The sequence below is a fragment of the Fringilla coelebs genome, assembly GCF_963513975.1.
Source record: "Fringilla coelebs genome assembly, chromosome: 1".
NCBI lineage: Eukaryota > Metazoa > Chordata > Aves > Passeriformes > Fringillidae > Fringilla > Fringilla coelebs.
In genome coordinates this window covers 5,206,038-5,219,896 of record NC_140028.1, presented here as the reverse complement: position 1 = coordinate 5,219,896, position 13,859 = coordinate 5,206,038, and the positions used below count along the sequence as shown (strand labels likewise).

Sequence of the window (13,859 nt, the reverse complement as noted above, 5' to 3'; positions counted from 1 at the left end):
CTCCATCTCACATTTTTAACACATTGCAGCAGATATACCACTTGAAGCCATTAATTCAACCCAGAAAGAATATTTTGGAGCATCCAGGACAATGAAAACAAGATGGGGAAAAAAGAGCATTATCATTAAATGCATTTTTATTCGTAGCCATGAACACACTGGGTTGTGGCCTTGGGGTATGTTTATTAATATATTTATCCTTTTTTTTCCTTTCTTTTTTTTGTTTTTTTCAATTGAAGCCACAGAGGGCTTCTCAACACACACAGTTCAAATAAGGAGACATTGGATATGAAAGACATCCAAGTTAAAATCATGGTCTGCCATTAATTCACTAACAGAGAACTGCATGATTTCCCAAAGATCAAAGCATGCATTTTTAAGCCACAGAGTGTGAATTTATCAAGAATTACTCTTCATTCACTAACACATCATAAGGATCCTTTCATGATTTAACCATGTACTGCATATGTGAACTTGCTCAAGTGCCAAATACTTATTACCTCAGCAAGTACTTCCCTTAAAATCTTGAAGACACAAAGATGTTCCTCATAATCTCCTCACATGTGTGTTTCAGGCATCTTTTCACCTTCCATTTTAACAAAGACATTTGATTGTCCAATTTACACTGAAAACTTCTCATTTGCTGCACAGCAATTTGCCTGGAGATTAAAACCCTTCAAATGGATAGTTAGTCCTGTGCTTCCTCTTATTTCCACTCTGGACATGTTTTCTACAGAGTCAGGGCAATGCTTCATCCCACTGCCAGTTCCAAAGCCCTTTCTGGACACGTTCCTGTTATTTTAATACATACACCAAGAATCCACAGGCTGTCAATTTCTCTCAGAAGACACAGGGATCAAAGATAATGCTCTTTTCCTTCTAATCAAAATGAACACACAGGAAGTATTATGCTAAAGCCTGCATTGACTGTAGTCTTTTTGAGTATTGTCAGCAAAATGTGGATACACAAATCCCTGGAGGCAGTGTGGACACCCATGGATGTGACAGCCCAGCCCAGCACACCTTGGACCTTCCATTTACCCAAGTCCTTGCTATTGCCTCAAACACCCCCTTACTTACACTAGGGCCAGCTAAGCTTTTATGCTCTAGTTTTGATAATTCATGTACTGGTTTTGATATATTGTTGGGAATGCTTTATTTTTTCTTTTTTGCCATGGATTTGGCCATGTCCTTTTATTGCCAGGGGACTTTTTGCCATATATTGATTACGATATGGGTCGTAATTTTTAGAGAATCTATTACTCTGTAGTTCACTGAGATATTTCTTAATGCCTGTCACAAGGAAAACTGTAAGTTTTTGCATTTAAAAGATGCAAAAACCTCACAAACTTCTGGAATAATTTATTGGATTTATGCCACTTGGTGCTTTTAAATCACAGCACTGATGACAGATGCATTCCCCTCCCAAATGCTGACTGGGCTCGTGGCACAAAGGTTTTTCATCTCAGACTTCCAACATCACAGCATTTACAAAACTAGACATCTCTCCATCCGTGGCCACTCCCCTGGCAGACACCTCCAGCTATGTCAAGTCTCTCTGCAGTGATGTTTAACTTTTCCTTGGGTTTTTATTATATAAAAATAACTTTTAGTGAAGATGCATTTGGCTACTCTACCACTGGGAAAGGAAAGCAATAAGGAATGGTGCATTCTTGACTGCTGCATACCTTCAGGGATCAGGTTTATAAAGAACCACAAATTAAATGGAACAGATAAATGAAAATCCATCTGCTGTTGGGAAAACCGAGCCTCATAGACCTGAATCCCCCAAAAGAAACTGTACAAATTTGTCTTCTGAATTAACATCAAAGGTTGTGGGGAACAGACACAGATCAAATCAAAATATGAATGTATCACTGACTTTACCATAGTTCTACCTGGTAAACTTTTGGGGGAAAGGAACTGTGACTTATTTTGGTGAATAGTTGGGCATGAAGTGATGCCATTTGGGTTTTGCCTTTTTTCCTATGTTCTCCATATCTTCACACATATATTTGTAGCTCTGTAGCCTATTGCATTAGTAACTAGTTTTCCTGTACTTATCCTTGGTCTTTCCCTAAGCAGAAACACAAAACAAATTCCAGAGCTCCAAGCCCCAGGAAGTTCAAGGCTCTCTACTATCTTGGCTTTTCCAGGGAACCAAGGCTGAGAACAACTCATGGACTTTGAGATCCATTCTCATGGACTAAGTACAGCTAGTGCTGACTCCAGAGAAGGGACTTGACCTGGGGGGAATTGCATCACCACTTCTCCTGCTAATTGGTGCCTTTTATCAATTATGTTAATTTCCTAAAACCTATAAAAATGTACTCACCCCTGGGAGTGTGGGCTTTTGTTGGCATCTTTCCAAAACTGCCCCAGAAGGCCTTCATTAAAAATCCCTTTTTATATCACCTCCTTACTAAAATTATCTCGAGTTTCATTTCCAGGTTGGGCAAAAGGCAACAACAGCAGTCAAAAAAAAACCCCAGTATGTCACCAAGAAGAACTTCAGAGACATTAAATCAGTGGTTTAGCTTCGAGTGATTATAGGAAAACACATGAAATAAAATTTATTTTATGTAATACTAATAACAGCTGCAAGTACCTGGATGGTGAAATTCAGCTTACTGGCAAACATATTTGAAAAACTATTCAAATTTACTCACCTATGTTTATCACAACATTCTGAATCAAAATGTCAATCCCTGATTTAATTTTGCTGAGGAAGAAATCAAATCACAGTTCAATGGCTCTTTCAAGGCCCGAAAAGGCCTCAGTGAGAAGCTCCTATTTAATCTCCCATCACTGGATAACCCATCTTCCTTAGCACACAGCTCAGTAAAGTGCTTTATTTAACCCCCTTCTCATTCAAAATATCAGAAGCTGGAACTTTGCTCTTAATTTTGTGTTACAGATTAGCACCTTTGTTTTTGCTCTGAGAGAAATCCCAATTATGCTGTATTTCCCAGCATCACACATAAAACTGCAGTTTCTTACTGTATTCCTTTACTATTTTCCTTTAAGCTGAACTTAAAGTTTACAGCTTGGCTATGAAAAATGTGACTGGAATAATTTCTTCCTGAGGTGACAATTGGAAAAGAAGAAAAAATTACAGAGGAGGCACATGAACTTTTAATTGACTATCATGACAATTGTATTACCCCAGAGATACTCATTTGAAGAAAGAGTCCTGGCAATAAGACATTAAAACAACTATATTTCCTATGTCTAGGGTATCTTTCATCAGAGGTTCTCAGTGCATCTACAGTCATTCATTAATTAAACTCTAAGAGCTCCCAGTGTCATCAAGCAATTACTGCTTATCTCCCCTTAGTAAATACTAAATCAGAGACAGGAACAGTTCATTTCTAGACACACTTTCAATATGTCCTTCCCAACTGGCATTACTTTACAAATGAATTAGGTTTCCTGGGTGGGTATTTGAGGTGCTGATGAGTTGTGTGAGGCAGAGAGAGACGTGAGGCACAAGCTGGTGCACACAAATGGGTGAACATCCATTCAGCAGCTCAGAGCCAAAGGCACTGCACAGAAGTGAACCAAAGGAGTCCCAAGGTAACTCCAGCCCTCCCTATCTCATAAAATGCACAACAGCCCCCAAGGTGCAAAGTTCATTTACAAGGAAAGCTGCAATAATTGTTGAAACTCATAATTTCATGGATTTACACAACAGGTCACATCCTTATGCACCTTTTTTGGCTCCTGTGAGCAATGCTTTCCTCAGGTTTTTGGTCACGATTTTCATTCTTTTTGGACCCAGGTGCAAGCCTGTCATAAGATCTTCTAGTAGCAGCAATGTCACACCCAACTCTCTTGTAGAATCAAAATGTAGCTCTAACACCAAAAATATGAAGTCCTTACTCCTTCAAACAAACCCAGGACATGAATTCTCCTCCTGTCTGCTAACATTCAGCTTTGTTAAATATTTCAGATGCAGTTTTTATGCTGGACTCTACTCATTATGCTTTTAATGTCCAAGAATTCTCAAGCTCTTGTAAAAGCCTTATGGTTTAAATAAGAATGTATTTATTACTTCAGTTTAACTTTAATTAGACCTTTGCCACAAGTCAGAATTAAAAAGAGAAGGCTGCCTTCCACTGTCAAGTAGGTGTTTGAATCACCCTGAATGAGCAGAAATATTTCTTTGGGGCAGATAAGTACTATAAACACTGAGAAGTTCCAGAGCACAATGGTTTGCATATCATGTAACAGCCTTTTCAATTCAGGAAGCTGAGATTTGTATCTACATAGGACAGCAAAATTAATTTGGTGGCCTCAGTATAGACCTCTTGGACCTAATCAACATTCCAAACCTCTCTCAGAAACACTACTTGAGTAGTTTCTTAAATGAGAACCCAAACTAAATAACTCTGTAAAACCTGAGGCGACAAAGCTCAAAGGGAACAGTAATTTTGGTTCATGATTATGTTTTCTGTAGAAGAGGGAACAGAAATGCATATTAATGAGGATGGAGGGTTTGGAGAGAGATGACCTCTTCTTACAAAGTTTATCTCATTTATATCATTAGATACCAAAAAGAGTCAGGCACCCCTTTTGCACTGTTGTACTATTTGCTCCAACTTTTCACCACCTGCTTCCAGACAATAGTGAAGATAGAGAAACTCAAATTCTGTTTCATCTTCAGTGCTTAAAAGATACTGTGGATTAAGATCTTTTATCAGCACTAAGCAATGCATGACAGAAAAATGAGTTCCATAAACATCACCCCTCAGCAGGCTCCAGAGCAGATCTAAAGGCATTGGTACAATATGATACCTCAGCCTCCAACTGCCCCTTTATGGAGCCCTTTGAGTGGTACAGATAAAGGGAAAAAAAGTACAAAACATGTTCCTACTCACAATTTTAATCAAATGAAAATATTAAATTGGGGAGATCATTCCCCCTCTTTTAGGCTAAGAGAAATCATGGTCAGTGTAATAAGACAATGAAAATGAAATTTCTTAGACACATAAAGAAACCTAACCAAATCCCATGTAATTCTAATTCTCCTTCAGTTTTTAAAAAGGACATCTGAGAAATTTCACTTGTGTAAGTTTGATGCCAAGCAATCATCAGCTGTGCAGTAAGTGGAGCAAAAGTGATAACTTAGCAGAGCCCAAGTGAATCAGTGAGGTGATCTTGTCTTACCCTTTAGCCTTAAGCAGTCGCTTGGCACATGCATGGGATGAGGCCCTTTTCCCATTTCTCATACAGAACAGAACTGCCTCCTGTCAGCAGAAATGAACATTTCTCCATCCTTTAAAAACACTTCCCTTCGTGTCCCTCTCTTCTCTGTGAGCACACTAAAAACTCCAACAGCAAGACAACAAGCACGCTAAAAACGCCAACAGCAAGAATCTCTGCTTCTGTAAAATAAACAGCAGGAAGCTTCCTAGCTTCTCACATTCAATAGCAACAATTTATTTTAGTCCAGCAGACCATAGACACATTCCTGCTGAAGCGACCCTCGCTCGGTGAAAGAGCAAAGACATTTTCACCACTGCTGACTCCTGTTTTGAGCTGCATTGCATCAAACTGCATTATGTGGGGAAGCACATACAGAAAGCACCAGAGCAAGCTGGTCTCTAGGGCATCACCACCTGCCTTGTCATGGACCTCCCCAATGAAGAATGTGGGCACATATGTGAAGGCAGCATGAGAACTCATCGTGCTACAGAGGCTTGCTGTGAGCCAGACATCTGAGCTACTTGAAAGTCCCAGCAAGTCTTTGTCTGAGAAAACAAGAAAATAGCTCTTTTTATTTGGCCTTTATTGGAATAATTGATGTTGCTATAGAGAACACAGTCATAAATTCGATCATCATTCTCTCAGAAAACCAAAACAATCTTTCTAAGGAACAGTCTGAAAGCAAGCATAGTAATTTAGCAGATAGATTAAACGTGACCATAACTGCAGAGAGAATTTACCTTGCAAATTAAGAGCCTACAGGTCTAAATCTATACACTTAAGATGGTACACAATGCTACCTTTCCTCAAAGGCAGTTCCAAATATCAAGTGAAAGCAGAATTTTCAGATATCATACACTTCAAACATTGACTTTTGACAGTTTCTACTTACACAGGAGAAAATCATCCCAAAGAACTGAGGTTCCAATTAAATCTCAAACTTCTTTATCTGAGAATTTGGTGGCCAAAAAGCTCTTTCAACTATGGGCACAGTAACAGAAGTGATTCAGGATACTTTTTTTTTTCCTAGCCAAAATAACTTTCAGCAGATTTTCAAAAACTCTCTTGTTATCCATCCTTTTGAGTACAGATGCCAGTGACTCCTGGGGGAAGTTGGGAAAGCACCCCTAGAGACCCTTCTTGCCCTTTTCTGGCCCTTGCTTGCTTGAGTTCTGTCTTGGCAATCACTTGCTGCTCTCTGAGTGGTGGATGAAGTTCACTGTTCAGACAAAGGCAGCTTGCTCAAGGCATTCTCCATTGGGGAAACCATCCACAAGGCCACTTACACTCTCTTTTCCCCTCTTGAGAGCAATTCATTTAAAAAAAAAATTAAAAGGACTCTAGGCTGCAAGGTAGATTTGAACCCATTATTATCCAGACAAAACCACCTCAACTGGAGCTTTCAGCTGGTTCTTTAAAATCCCTTCTCTCAAGATGGGAAGATGTAACAATTTTCCCACCAATATGTCTCAGAAAAGTGAAATTTCACTCATCTTTACATCCTCTGTCAGAAGGAGTTAGTGGTTTCAGTACACAATGTGATTTTATGGAAGTTCATGTTGGTGGAAATCAGATGCTGAATTGCACACAAGGCTCATCCAGACCAGCACTGCTTCTGCACCAGGAACTCCAGGAGGAAAGGAAAGAGCTTCATCCTCTGGTACAGTGGAAGGGGGAGAGACAAAAACTGATCAATAAACTCTTTAAATTCTTCTGCCATGATCCAAAAAACCTAGCATTTAAAAAAACCTTGAATTTTCCAACAGAGCCTGGAAAATGGTAGTAAACTTTTTTGAAAGTTTCTTCATAAAACACCAATGAAATAGAAAGTGAGCACCAGTTTTAAAATAAAAATAACTTTACCCATCTCCAAAAAGTTTCTCAGTTTTCTGAAATGCCACTCAGGTCGGCATAAAGTGATTTAATGAAGGTTCCTCTGCACCAAGGCATTCCTTCCCAAACTGCAGGGAGAAGCTGGCAGTCACCCCCTCAGCATGCCAGTGGCACAAAACAGGATTTTTATGGGTCTGCAGACAAGATCAGACAGAAAGAAATAAATTCTCCCTGGATGAGCCAACGGGGATTGCATGTCAGCACTTCATGAGGAATCAAATTTCCTTCATTTACTACAAATCACATTATATTCCAGGAATTCCTATATGAAATAGTCATTCCTCAGGCAAGGTCTCCATTTCCTCTTGCCTGAGGTAGACTCTGAGTCAGATCTTCAGAGCTGGGCTCCTGGGTGCTGGTGATGCTCTGGCAGGGGGAAAAGCCTCTCCCAGCCACGATGTCACACAAGGATGAAGGGCAGAGCCCCTTAATTTCAACAGGAACATGGCCTGGGCCCATCACTTCTGCCTTTTAGAACCAAAATGCATAAATAAGTACCTCAGGGAGTTCTTTAATTGGCAGCTTTCTCTGAAGAGAAGTCTGATCTGTTAGTAAAGAATTCTTGGTAAAAACTCTCAAATTTCTTTACTCTTAAAGGGTAGAAAATCGAGTTTGTAGCTCCAGTCTGGCCTGCTTCCAAAACCTGAACATCTGCAAACTTTAAATCCTCTTTTTACTATAAACTCAAAATAGGCTTAACCAGGAAAGAGTTTGTACTGATTATTGAAGCCAAACAGTACTAAAACCAAATTAAAACCTGAAATATTAATTAGTAGTACACCTTTTCCTGAGACAAGACTGCTTTGTAAGAACATGAGCAAAAATAAGAGTAATATCCAAAACATTACAATTCTGCTTCACATTTTGGGATTTTGATTTGTCAGCAAGGGCCTGTGACTTTAACAGATGATTCAAAACCCAGGAAAAAACCAAATCAATAACTGTATTTCCTGGGGAACTTGCCCAAAGTTAAGACATTTATAATTTCTGCATATTAATGAAACAAATAAGACAACCTTATCTATTTTTCAGGGCGTTAGAAAGAAAACAAAAATTCTCCACTGCCTTTAGCTTCCCTTAGTCTTTGCAACAATCATGTTAGATACCTTTTCCCTTCACAGTTAACCCTTGAAAGGGAAAACTATTGATAACAACTATGCATATTCAAAAGTCTTTCCTTTCCTTTCCTTTCCTTTCCTTTCCTTTCCTTTCCTTTCCTTTCCTTTCCTTTCCTTTCCTTTCCTTTCCTTTCCTTTCCTTTCCTTTCCTTTCCTTTCCTTTCCTTTCCTTTCCTTTCCTTTCCTTTCCTTTCCTTTCCTTTCCTTTCCTTTCCTTTCCTTTCCTTCTCCTTCTCCTTCTCCTTCTCCTTCTCCTTCTCCTTCTCCTTCTCCTTCTCCTTCTCCTTCTCCTTCTCCTTCTCCTTCTCCTTCTCCTTCTCCTTCTCCTTCTCCTTCTCCTTCTCCTTCTCCTTCTCCTTCTCCTTCTCCTTCTCCTTCTCCTTCTCCTTCTCCTTCTCCTTCTCCTTCTCCTTCTCCTTCTCCTTCTCCTTCTCCTTCTCCTTCTCCTTCTCCTTCTCCTTCTCCTTCTCCTTCTCCTTCTCCTTCTCCTTCTCCTTCTCCTTCTCCTTCTCCTTCTCCTTCTCCTTCTCCTTCTCCTTCTCCTTCTCCTTCTCCTTCTCCTTCTCCTTCTCCTTCTCCTTCTCCTTCTCCCTCTCCTTCTCCCTCTCCTTCTCCCTCTCCTTCTCCTTCTCCCTCTCCTTCTCCCTCTCCCTCTCCCTCTCCCTCTCCCTCTCCCTCTCCCTCTCCCTCTCCCTCTCCCTCTCCCTCTCCCTCTCCCTCTCCCTCTCCCTCTCCCTCTCCCTCTCCCTCTCCCTCTCCCTCTCCCTCTCCCTCTCCCTCTCCCTCTCCCTCTCCCTCTTCCTTCTCCTTCTCCTTCTCCTTCTCCTTCTCCTTCTCCTTCTCCTTCTCCTTCTCCTTGCCTTATCATTTGGGGTCAAAATCAAACAGATGCTGAGGATGCTCAATTTACCTGAATCACCACAGACTGTGGAATCAAAGGACATGCACCAACCTCCTCGAGGTGAGCTGCTTTATGCCATGTTCTGATATTTACACCCTTAAAAAGCAAACCTGAAGAGTGATGGAGTATGAAGGCTCAAGGGGAAAATGGACATCTACTCTTTTTCACACAACTATTAATGGTCCAAATGTTTGGGGCTGTGAGCAGGAAGCGTTCATACAGAATGTCCAAGGCTTAGAAAGAACATTACTTGGCACAGAAACACATTTCTGGTAACAGAAACCCAAAGTTTACTAGCAAAAACCCCCTGAACAGAGCCCTAAATATAATGTGAAAGGCAAAGATCATTTCTGAGAAAGTATTTCCCAATGGCTTCCAACAGAGAAAGTAAAGCAAGATAACTGAAAACAGAGCATGCAGACCTGCCTTTGCTCTAGACACACATTAGCCTCAAATTCAGTTTCATTTATTTTTTGTAAGTTCTAATTACCACCAGTACTTTAATTACTGCATTTTGCAGAAGACCCATACAATAACCATTGAAAAAAGTCATTAAAGCTAATGAAAAATTCAATTCCAATGACTTCACTAGGTTGGCTTCCAAATTCAGCTTTTAGAGGCTTGCAATAAAAAACTTTGACAGTTTACATCATTAAATAATTGAATGTCATATAAATATCCTCTTTTAGTCACCATTCATTTAATTATTTTCACTGTTGAAATAATGCAGTAAGCCCATGCTGGTCAGTATGACTTAGCACTTCCAAGTCCAGATCTAAGAATACAAAACCAGTTATAGTATTTTACCTCCAGAAAGTTCAATTTCAGTTTCAGGAGTGTATATCTTCTAATATACATGATTATTAGCTCCTACTGTTGAGTTCAACACTCAACACAGACTAGAAGAGAAATATATATTTACATATATAAAAAAATTTAAGAGGGTAAGAACTGCTGAATTCAATTAGGGATTGAAATAAAGAAGGAGATGAAAAAAGCCAGATCAAACATTTCTTTTTTTGATCTGTATCTCTACAAAGAGATTATTTCCCCTTTTCCAGTAACTTGTCAACCTTTTTTCCCCAGAGTGTAGTTGGTATTTCTTGTTTAAAACTCCATGGTAGCAAACTGATCACGGTTAGCCCAGATGTGGGATTTGAAGGTAGAAATACTGCTATAAATTTTTTTGAAATGTATGTGTAAAAAATGTCCATGTTGGAGTTTGTAACATAGTGGTATCTGAGGTATTCTTATAATGGATGACACAATGTACAGGAAACACAGTATTTTGTGTTCTACTGATTAGTACAGACCAGTAAACGTGTAATTTATTATGATTTATTGGTCAGTAATAATTTTCCCATTTAATATAATTTCAAGTAGCAGTATCTCTATATTACATCCATACACCAAAATATTTCAAACTACATTTACAGGAACTCACAAATATGGATATATTTACATGTGTGTGCCACTGCTAAAGATTTCTCTCTGCAAAAGAGAGATGCTGTATGTGAAACAGAGGTACTGTTCCTCAAGGCTGTAAAGTCACTTTTATTCCATGAAAAATAATCATGCATGTGCTGGCTACCAGGAAGAATCCTCAGGATTTTCCAATCCAAAAGGGACATTTCTGCTTCTTACAGGTTGTCCAATTGCAACAAAAGAAATCTGGGACTTAAACCACCACCACCACTTCTTTTAAGTATTTAATATTCCAGCTTCATTCATCCCATTCTCTGAATTGTTTTCAGCAACTATAAAATGCAGAGTAACAACAATTTTTTTAAGGAGAGCAGGTTCACTGGCAGCATGGAATCAATAATCAACCAAGAGTCTGAGCCTTTGTGACATTCTTCCAATATTGTACTACCTCCAGTGAGGGACGAATGAAAAAAAAAGTCTAAAGAAATCCTACATCCTTCTCTTTGATCACTGCAGACTTGTATTGTAGGAGATCTCAATTTAGAAAGAAAATAGAACAAATAAACCAAATCTGTACAAAAGGTCTTGAAATATAACAACAATTCTTGCCATCAATAAGCATGGACTTCTTTAATCTTCTCTGGAGAACTCAGCTTGTGGCATTCAGCTTGCACAGGGAAAAAAATGCAAACTGTAGCATTCTTATTTTCAATCTAAGTCATGCAATGGGATGAATCATATGCCTGAGAGTGGAGCAGAAAAGCTTATCACTATCAGAACTCATTACCTAGGTATGCTGGCTGCACTGATTTTCCTCCAACATTACTGAGTAATGAGGAGAACAACAGAACTTCACCTTCCTCTCATGATGGAGCAGGGACTGTTCCTGCCAGCCTATCTACTCCACATAAAGGACTTAGGGCATGAGGAGCATTACCAAAGAATTCAAGAATTCAGAGAGCAATCCCAGCCCTGAGGAGAACACACACCAAGGGTGGCTGAGCTCATCCAGAGATCACGCTGTCACTTCCACAGGTTGCACCATCTCTAACACACCCACCTGGCCCCAACCCAGGGAGAAAACAGAATTTCTCAGAACTTGCAGTGTGATCTCTACAACACATGCCACCAGAATCCTCCAATTTATCTCTGCTCACATTGGGAACAACTTCTAGAAAAACATCAGGTGCTGAGTGCTGGTAAATCCAAACTCTTCATGTGAGTGCCCCTGTGATTGCTGAGTTGTTCCCTCTGTTCAGAAAATCAACCTGGTTCAAGTCTGATGTCCAGCTTCAGACTCCAGTTTGGTGGATTGTTTCTTTGTCACCCCCAGTTTTTTCCTCCAATTTTCCAATTCCATTCCTCAAAAAACATAGCTTGTAATCAACAGCCCAGATCCCTGTCTTCCTACAACAAAATACACTGAGCTCCCTCCCAATCCTTTTAACACATTTTTCTAGTCATCTGAGCATTTCTGAATCTCATTCAATTTTCCAAAACTATTTCTATTTTTCTTTATATCAACAGACTAGATGTCACTATGATGGTCTAAAGATGTAAGTGCATCAACATCTGCTCACATGGTGGTAACCCATATAGATTTAACATAACATTTAAAATCTTTATTATAAAAGTATTACCTGACAAAAAAGGAAACATAAAAATAACTTACAACTGAAAATGTGCAAAGAGTATATATAAAATGGATATATATAGACAGATATATATATTTGGATTACCATATTCAGGTTTTATCCAGATTTCCATAATGCTGTTACATAAGATAACTGGGAAAAGACTGAATTTAATGCACTCTACATGATGTCTGCTGCCTTTAACAATGAAATCTTGCTGGCTAACGTTTTCTCAAAGGTTTCTTTGTAAGGAACAGGGCCAGCTCAGAGAAGAGAATGGGCAAAGACAACCTCAGCCTGGGAAACTGAAAACATGGACAGTGAGGTAAACCTCTAAGAAATAACAAGTCTTCCTTTGCATGCAAACACTAAGAAAAATAAAAATGTCCACAGTCTATCACGACAAATTTATAAATAATTCTTATTCTGGGCTGGCAAGGGATAGCTGGTTAAAAGACATACATCAAACACATGCAACTGAGGCAATGTGACACACCATATGGGTGTAGACAGCCTGCAAAACCTGCATTATTCCATGATGAAAACATTTCTGACATTGAAGTATTTGTCCTGCCTTAATGGTAATTTCAAGTGATGAGCTTACAACATGACTACAACAGCACAGTAGGAACCAATTGGAACCTTTTAACTTCATATTTTGCAGGAGTCATCTAAATTAAGTAACTCTGGTTATCAGTCTCATAAGCATCTCTAAATTCACTGATACCTGGAAAAATGCTTCAGGTAATCAACAAGCTAAGTGAAAATATTTCTGTCTTATAGAGTTAGTTCCTCCCAAATTTGAAAATAAGCATTTGGGTGCAGTGAAATGAAAGAGGCAATTGGAAACCAATTAGCTGAAGTGAAAATGGAAATGGTTTCAGCCCCAGATCTGCAATCTGCACTGAGACTTGCATCAGTGTTCTTATTATATCTTCTGCTTTGAATTGGGCTTCACGTGATGAAGAGCTGCAAACACTCCCTGGTTTAGTAGAACTGGAGTATTTTGATATTTATCAACAATGGCAGCAACACAACCACCACTCATGTTTTGAGTTATTTGCATTCCTGAGTTTACAGCTGTTTAGGCAAGTGGGATTTTGTCTATTTAGAGATATTCAATTCAGACTGGGCGTTTTCACCCGAGGCTGCTCCTCCACACTTAGAAGTTAATTCACCAATGGGATTTACCACACCTAATACAGCCAGAGCCAGGACACTAAAGAAAGCCTTCCTGGGCTTCCCACTTCCCTGGAATGGGCATTTGAAAAAGCAGATATTTGGTCACAGTTGGGCTTAATACATTGTATTAAGGGGCAGCACATGAAACACAATTATATTTTTGGAGCTGCAGAGATCTGTTAATGAGACATGCCAAGCGGGCCTGCTTGCTCTCACTTAATGAACTCTGCTGTAATGGTAACTGGAGAGCGATCTCCCATTCTTATTTCACCTCATGAACTTTATCTCTTACTCTCTCCTATCCTGTTGAGGCAAAGGAGCAATTCAGTGGCTGGGGTGACATCTGGCAGCTGGTTAAGGTCGACCCACTACACACCTCCCCCAGGAATTGACTGCTCGTGTGCTAGATAAATTTAATTCTGTGTGTGCATCCCTTCCACACACATCCAGAGTTCCAGTGTCACAGACTTCATCCTGAATGCACATGGTATTCCTCAG

The 13,859-nt window shown here is 39.5% G+C and overlaps 1 protein-coding gene across 3 annotated transcripts in view; it reads right to left on the bottom strand.

Moving 5' to 3' along the window:
- The window catches only part of TRAPPC9 (trafficking protein particle complex subunit 9), a 443,040-nt gene that overhangs the window by 102,444 nt on the left and 326,737 nt on the right, over window positions 1-13,859 (bottom strand). The gene's annotated exons all lie outside the window — the stretch shown is intronic.